Source organism: Centruroides sculpturatus, unplaced genomic scaffold, assembly GCF_000671375.1.
Source record: "Centruroides sculpturatus isolate CEXI.00-Female unplaced genomic scaffold, Cexi_2.0 scaffold83, whole genome shotgun sequence".
In the NCBI taxonomy this organism is placed as follows: domain Eukaryota; kingdom Metazoa; phylum Arthropoda; class Arachnida; order Scorpiones; family Buthidae; genus Centruroides; species Centruroides sculpturatus.
The window spans coordinates 1,002,741-1,010,527 of NW_019384393.1; positions in this window are offsets into that span (position 1 = coordinate 1,002,741).

A 7,787-nucleotide genomic window follows, 5' to 3' on the forward strand; every position below is an offset into this window, starting at 1 on the left:
AATCATTCATATCTTTTTTTTTTAATTATTCTTTCTGTTATTTTATTCTTTTCATCTTTATTATTCATTACCCACTACACATTAATTAAATTAGGAAATATTTGAAAGACATTTTTATGATAATTTCTGAGAATTACAACTTCATTATTAAATTTAAAAAAACAAAATTAAAAAAATATATATACAGTAGGCTATATATATATATATAGAAATTCATACATTACAGAAGCAGAAAACTTTGACGATTATTTAATTAAATACATTTTTATAAAATTAATTAAAGTTATTATTTAAAAATTATAATTAAAAAATAAATAAAGTAACAATAGAAAATGATGGTTAATGAATGTAACAATATTCTCTCTCTCTCTCTCTCTCTCTTCTCTGACGTAATAATCTAATCTTTTCCATGACGTAACGTCATCCCTTGTTTCTGACGTAACAATATTCAAATATATGTGATTATTGTTACGTCAGAAGATTATACTTTGTTCTCTGTGATGTAACAATATTATCTTCTTTTGAATTATAAACTGAATTTTTTATTTTATTTTATTTTTTTTTACAAAAATAATTTTTAAAAAAGTGACAGAAAAAAATGAAGATTTAACAAGAGAAAGTAACTTAAATATTTTCTTTTCTGTTTTATATAAACAATCTGATTTCATTTTATATTCCTGTTTGAAATTTAATCAGTAAACAGGATACAATTTACAAAATTTTCAATTTGTTTAAAGCAATTATTGTTGTCATAACAATCGGAAAAGAGACAAAAACATTTTTATTTAATTTCGGGAAACATTCGGGTCAGATGAATCTATCGAAGACAAATCCATTTATGTTTGGGGATGAAATATGAATAGCAAAAACTCTTATGGAGGAGAAAGCGAAGTGGAGAGAGAGAAAGAAGAGAGAGAGAGAGAGAGGAGGAGGAGGAGGAGGAGGGGGGAAGGAAGGGAACGAAAGGAGCAATACTCATATTCAAAGCAGTTATGATATGTCAACTAGCACAGCAGGACAGGAATTGTTTGTTTTTTTTTTTCCTTTTTTACTTTTTCTTTCTTGTATCATCTCACGAACTAAACCAATCACTCGAGCTCAGCCACATTGCGACTTTATACCAAGAATGGAATTGATGGAGGCTTGATGGAAAGCCCGAATGGCATTCTGATGGTAGAATTTAGATGCACTGTTTTCCATAAATTATGTATTCTCTCCGGATCATTATTTATTTACATATTTGGAGTCGTCCTTAATGCATCTCGCAAATTCAAGTCTTGTGGCTTTTGGACTCGCTTGCATCTATGTCTTGCAAGCTGATATCAACTCTTGACGTGTTCGTAATACAGTTTATCAACTAAAGAATGATGTTTGAAAGACAGCGAGAAAGTGGTTGACAGAAACGCACTGGAAATTCCTATGACGAGCAAGTGTTGTTACTTCTCTTACTCTCTCTTTCTCTCTCTGCTGGGAATTAAAGAAACAAACCGAATTGTGCCATGTCCTGCTTTTGAATGAGTTGTTGAATCATCTTGATTTGTCTGACTACTAAAAAACAAATCTGTTTTTTCTACTCGAAATATCATAAATTCTGTTTTTTCCCCTTCTTCTTCTTCTTCTTCTTCTTCAAGTGCTAACGATTTTTTTAATTTGTTTTCTTATTTCGTTGATTTTATATTATTTATTCACTTTTATTTTCTATAGAAAAAGAGTAAATTCCGTGATATATAGTCACTAATTGTTTTAAGGAATATAAAACATAAGAAATTAAATATCTGCTATATATTTTAATTAAAATTAATTTATTAATATAGTCCCATATTAAAGTAAATAGTTTAAATTTATAAAAATCATTAAAATGAAGTAATATTTTTTTTATAGTTATTTAAATTAAGACGTTTCGTAAGATTGTAATCAAAGAATTAACTCTTAATGAAGATAAAAACCAGTAGAATTTTCATGTTAAGGCCTTAAGTTATTGTCTACCTATCTAAATTTTTCTTTAGTCGATAGATATCTTAAAAATCTTGCACATAACATGGTCTTACTCATTCGTCTCCTTCCATATTGTTTTTAGATCACGTTAAGATATCCATTATATTTTGGCGAGAGTTCGATATCCGTCGCAGAAATAACCAAACCTCCTAATGGAGAACGTCCATAAGAATGCTAACATTATCCTTGATACTACAGAATATATATATATATATATATATATATTATATATATATATATTCCATACTTTCGTGTCCTGCGTGACTTTTGGACGGGTTGATGGATATCTGATTGCTGGAGTAACTTTTCCGGAGTGGATTGGTACTTTATAACTGCTTCCTCGGTTGTCCCTAATATATTACAGTTCTATCGATATGCTATGCAAAAATAGAAGTACTTTTCCGGTTATTTTTATGATCTTTTTCTCTTCTTCCTCCTCCTCCTCCTCCTCCTCCCGCTCCGCATCCTCCTTCAAACCAAAAATTTTTACTTAAATGATAACTTTAGAATTTTTATGAAAATTATTTTTTATTTATAAATAATTTTTATTTTATTAATAATTTTTTTTAAAATAAAACATTTTCTGCTTTTATTTATTTTTATTTTTTATTAAGCCATTAAGAAATTCAAAATTTAAAGATGCAAATGAGAGAGTATTTATGTATTTTTTTTTTTAATCTGCTTAATTTGAGTTTATGCCAATGTTTTGAATGGTTTTCTACAACACTTTTCTTCCTTTTTAAATCATTCTTTCCCCCTTCTATCTCCTCTTGTAAATGCAAATTCGAGATGTTTCAGCAGCAGTCATTAATTGTAAATAACCAAACGTCCAACTGTTTCTGATTACGACTTTATGAATCCTTTTTGTGTGAGGAGCAAAGTCGTATTTGGTCGTTATTCAAATTAGGAAGGAAGTATTTTTATTCCCGAGAATGTAATTCTACAGATTAACCCAACGACAATAATAGAAAATTGAGGTAAAAATCCCCCTTTTTTTTAAAAAAAAAAAGGAAAAAATATATATGTCCACGCTTTATAAACTAAAATTTTTCTAATTTAAAAATTAAGAATGTTAAGTTTAAGCTTTAAAAAATTAAAAAAAAATAATATTTTAATTAAGAAAAAAAAACGTATTTAGTTTACTTAAGCGTTATTAATTATCGATGCAATTTAATAGTACCCGATGGTTATTCATTCATTAAAGCAATTGTTTAAACATTGATATTAAGTAATTATTAATGGAACAGTTTAAAATTACTTGAAAAATCTAATTCTCATAAACGTCCAAATAGATTAATTAATACACTTCCTTACAGAAAATGGCCTGACAGAAGAATAAAATTGGTTTACGCAACCGAAAGCAGAATCAGCAGAAAATATGACATGGAAAAAGGTTCCTTTTTACGTAATTTAGATGTTTTATAAGTATGGCGACATTATCACGGTCGGCAGAAGTGCAAACCTTATTAAGAACAATTCTCGTGAGGAATAATTTTCCCCTGATTGAGACAAACCAAGCGAGAAACATCAGATAAGCAGCCAACCATTAAATGATTAATTAATCTTTTGTTCTTCTCCATTACAAAAGGATAGAGATAAAAAGTCTTTTTAAACACATACCGACAATATATACTTTTATATAGATATAGCCTGCGACCATATACAGGGGTCTCTTTCTTAGTTATTCTTATGCTGTAAAAAGTAAATAAGCGGCTTTAATGAAGATAATTCGACTTGAAATTCTATTCTGCTTCAACAACATTGTTTTCATTTTTTTTTTTTCTTTCCCCACTCCTTTCCTTCTTATAAAAATCATTAAAGTTATTAAAATTTAAGCTAAAAACTTAATTTTTTGATCGTTTAAATATTTATTTTAACTATAAATTAAAATTTTTAAACACCTTTAAACCATTTTTTCCCTCTTTAAAAGATAGCATATTAAATTGAAAATGGCTCTTGTTCCTTGTTTTAAGAGCATTAAATATAAATAAAAATCACTTTTATCGTGTAAAATATGTTTATCTATAAGCTTAAATTTATATATTTTTAAACATTTTTTCTTATAAAAATAAAAAATAATCCTATATTTTAAAGAGGGATGAACATTAACACGTATACATTTTTAAATTTAAAAATAATTTTTGTGTTTAAAAAATTTAAGGTTTTAAACTGTTTCTTTGACAAACTTTCAACAAAAAAAAAAAAAATATAGGGGAAAAAATCTACTTAAATTTAAAAGATGTTATTGAAAACGACGATTATTCTTTACTCGAAGGCAGAATAACTTCATCTTTAAAAAGGAAAAAAAAAATGCTAAACAGAAAAGAAGGAAGAAAATAAAAATACAAAAAGAATGCAGACTTTCGAACGTAGATGAATTAAGAAAGAGCATCTTGTTCTCTTTATAAAAACAGGGAATGAAAAAAGAAGGACAGGGATTTTAGACAGATATTCATGTACATCAATAGCAGTCAAGTGTTTATACATTGATGTGGTCAACTTGCATTTGCACATGGGCTGCATCTGGAATGATTGATGGAAGAGAAACTGGAAAGAAATATATACAACAGCGTTTCAAAATATACTTAAGCTTTCTTTGAATTTAAGTTTTATGAGTTTACTTATTTATTTTTTCTGGTGATATTATCGAGCATTCCATTTAATGTTTCTAAAGAAGTAAAAAAAAAAAAAAAAAAAAACAATATTTCTATCGTAAATAAATAAATATTTATTTCTTTAGATTAATTTTTTGCTATTTTAATAAAGTTTATTTATGTAAATACATGAAAAAAAAATTTATTTTTATTATTTTTTTTCTTAAATTCAATTTTTATTGATAGATTCTAACGTTATAAAATTTTAATTGGTGTGAAGAATATTTATATATTTATTATTTTAAATATTAATATAAAAGTTTTATGATAAAGATGTACAGTAAATCATAAATATAGACTCGTACATTAACTGTAATCTGTATACAGGGCCGGGCCGACATGAGTCTTGGGGCCACTCTGCTTAGGGGGAGGGGGCATAATTTTGAATCCGTGTAATAAAAATTTAAATTATGAAGTCTAGAAAAAAAAAATGTGATAAACCTAGATCCCACGTATAGAAGGATGGGGCCCTAGCTCCAGATATGCACGTAAGCTGAAAATTAGGGCCTCACATTATATGTCTATAGCTTAGAGCATCGTATTTTTACATTTATTATTATTTCTGAAGGTGCAGGGCTTGTTATATGTTATAGTTTACGGCTACGACAAAGTTTAAATCCAGCATTGCAGGGCCCTGTGAAGGGAGAGTGATATTCGTAATTCTTCACAGGGCCCTGTGAAGAATTACGAGTATGTAAATTTAAAAAAAATTAACCTATGTATAAATATATGCAAATATATTGATATATTACTGTTGTTATTATTATGCTAATAAGAATATCGAGCATATGTTTAAAGAGATGTTAATGAGAAATTAATAAGAAAATTCCATAGACGAATTTAATGATATAGAATCATTAGTATCAAATAATATTAATAAATTTAAGTTATGAATGTAAAAAATCGATATAATATTGCATTTTTTTCAGTAAAAATTGCGCTAATGATGACAGAATGCAGTAAATATATTAAGGTATTGTTGACATAAAATTATATATATGAGCATTCTACTATAAGATATTGGATATGGTTAATGGATAATTGAAACTATAAGATATTCTAAAATCTGGCTTTATAGATGCTAAATTCTTTAATAAAATTATGTAAATTTGCTAGTATTTATGTAATTATATAAAATTAAATTATAATTACTAGTGATTTATTCTTATTTATGAAATTTCTTGAGAGATGCGGCTTCTTAAATTCATTGTTACGCAGCATAAAATAATAGTAGTCTATTATATAAAATACTGTACAAAATAACACAATATAAATATAAATATAAGAATTTAAACATTATAATAAAACTGGTGCATTAATGCATTTTCCATTATATAATATTGTATTATATAAAATGAACATCAAAACTGCATTAATGACTAAATTATATGCATTTAATTCTAATGCAATTACATTGAGTTTGAATTTGTCTGTGTTATTTTGAATAAAACCGGATCAAGGTGCAGTGAGGCCTCAAAATAATGCTTTAAATTTACTTTAATAATATAGAAAAGAAAGAAAAGAATACGTTAAATGGATGAATGAAGACAAAAACTGAATGTCTCCGTGGAGTACTGAATATGAACTTAATATTTTCTCAATGATAATATATAGAAATAAGTTTAATAGTTTTAATGCGATAAGCGGTACAGCCCTATAAGAAGGAAGAAAAAAAAAGTATATTTAATAGACACAATAGAGCACGAAATTACGTAAGGATGCATTACTGAGTACAATACATCATTATTTAAGGTCATAAGCGATTACTAAGCACAATGCTCCATTAGTAAGCGTAACATCATTTAATAATATCTTATCCCCTATATAAATATGTGCATACATGCTACAAATTTAAGTTTTAAAACTCTTTATAAAGAAGAAAATCTTTCCAACACATGGCAATTGCTCATATCTGAACGTGATTCATTACCAATAAATAATAATAATATTTTTTCCGAGTCGTTCTGGAACACTTGTTCTAGAAGTTGATTAAAAAAAAAAAGAAAAAAGGGAAGTAGCGACTAAGAAAGAAAGAAAAACAGAATAAAAAAAGGGGGAGATGGAGATATAAAACAGTTTGGAGTGTCGTTATTTCTAAAAGATAATGCTAGAACTGGCAAATGCAAACGATTAAGAATAGGAAGGATGGGGGAGGAGAATAGAGAAAGAAGTTAAATCTTTAAAAACTTCACGAATTATCGTGAAGTTAAAAGAATGACGCTTGTCCGATTAAACTGCAACATTTTGAATGCTGTGACAAAATAAAAACTATCATCATCATTAAAAAAGAGATTAAAAAAATAAGCAGATGTCGAGTGAAATAATGGTACTATTCTGCATCATTACCCAACAACTGAAGGATATCCAAAGTTGTCGCACTTCGCAAATAAATATTCCATCCAAACAAAAACCACTTCTCCATTGCTTACGTTTCGGGGGTCTACTTTGATTGTTTTTCGTTGCACACGTCATAATACAAGAAGGACGAGAGAAACAATAAAGTCTCAACCCGATGCAATAACGGTTCTCTCTCTTATATACCTCATTAATATCTCACACACTCCCTTAGAGAGGGAGAAAGTCAGGAAAAGAAAAAAAAAATATAATGATAATAAAAAAGATATCCCATCTATCGATCCGTAATAACTTATTATTTTTTTTATTTTTATTTCCTAGAAAATACAAGCTGTTTCTTTTGTTAAAAACTAGTTGCCAACTGACCTAAACTATTACCGAAATTAATAACGGAATGTCACGTGTTGATCGTAGTCATGATACTTTTCTACTTGTTTTACATGCCTCCCTGCCTAGTTATTAATCTTCTTCCTTTTATTACTCCTCTCAATGTTGCAGAAACAACAATTATATTCATACAATAAATGATAATGAGAATACAAATAATTTTATTTATATTATTTTCCTTTATATTAATTAATTTAAAAAAATATTTACTTATTTACATCTAATTTTCTGTACACACAAATAATAATTTCATAATTACAAGAAAAACAATTTATATAATTAATTAAATTTAATACGTTTAATTATCCAATAATTACATTCTTATAATTTTAAGTATACAGATCTACTCATATATAATCTTTAAATTGAGTTTATAAATTGATATATATATATATA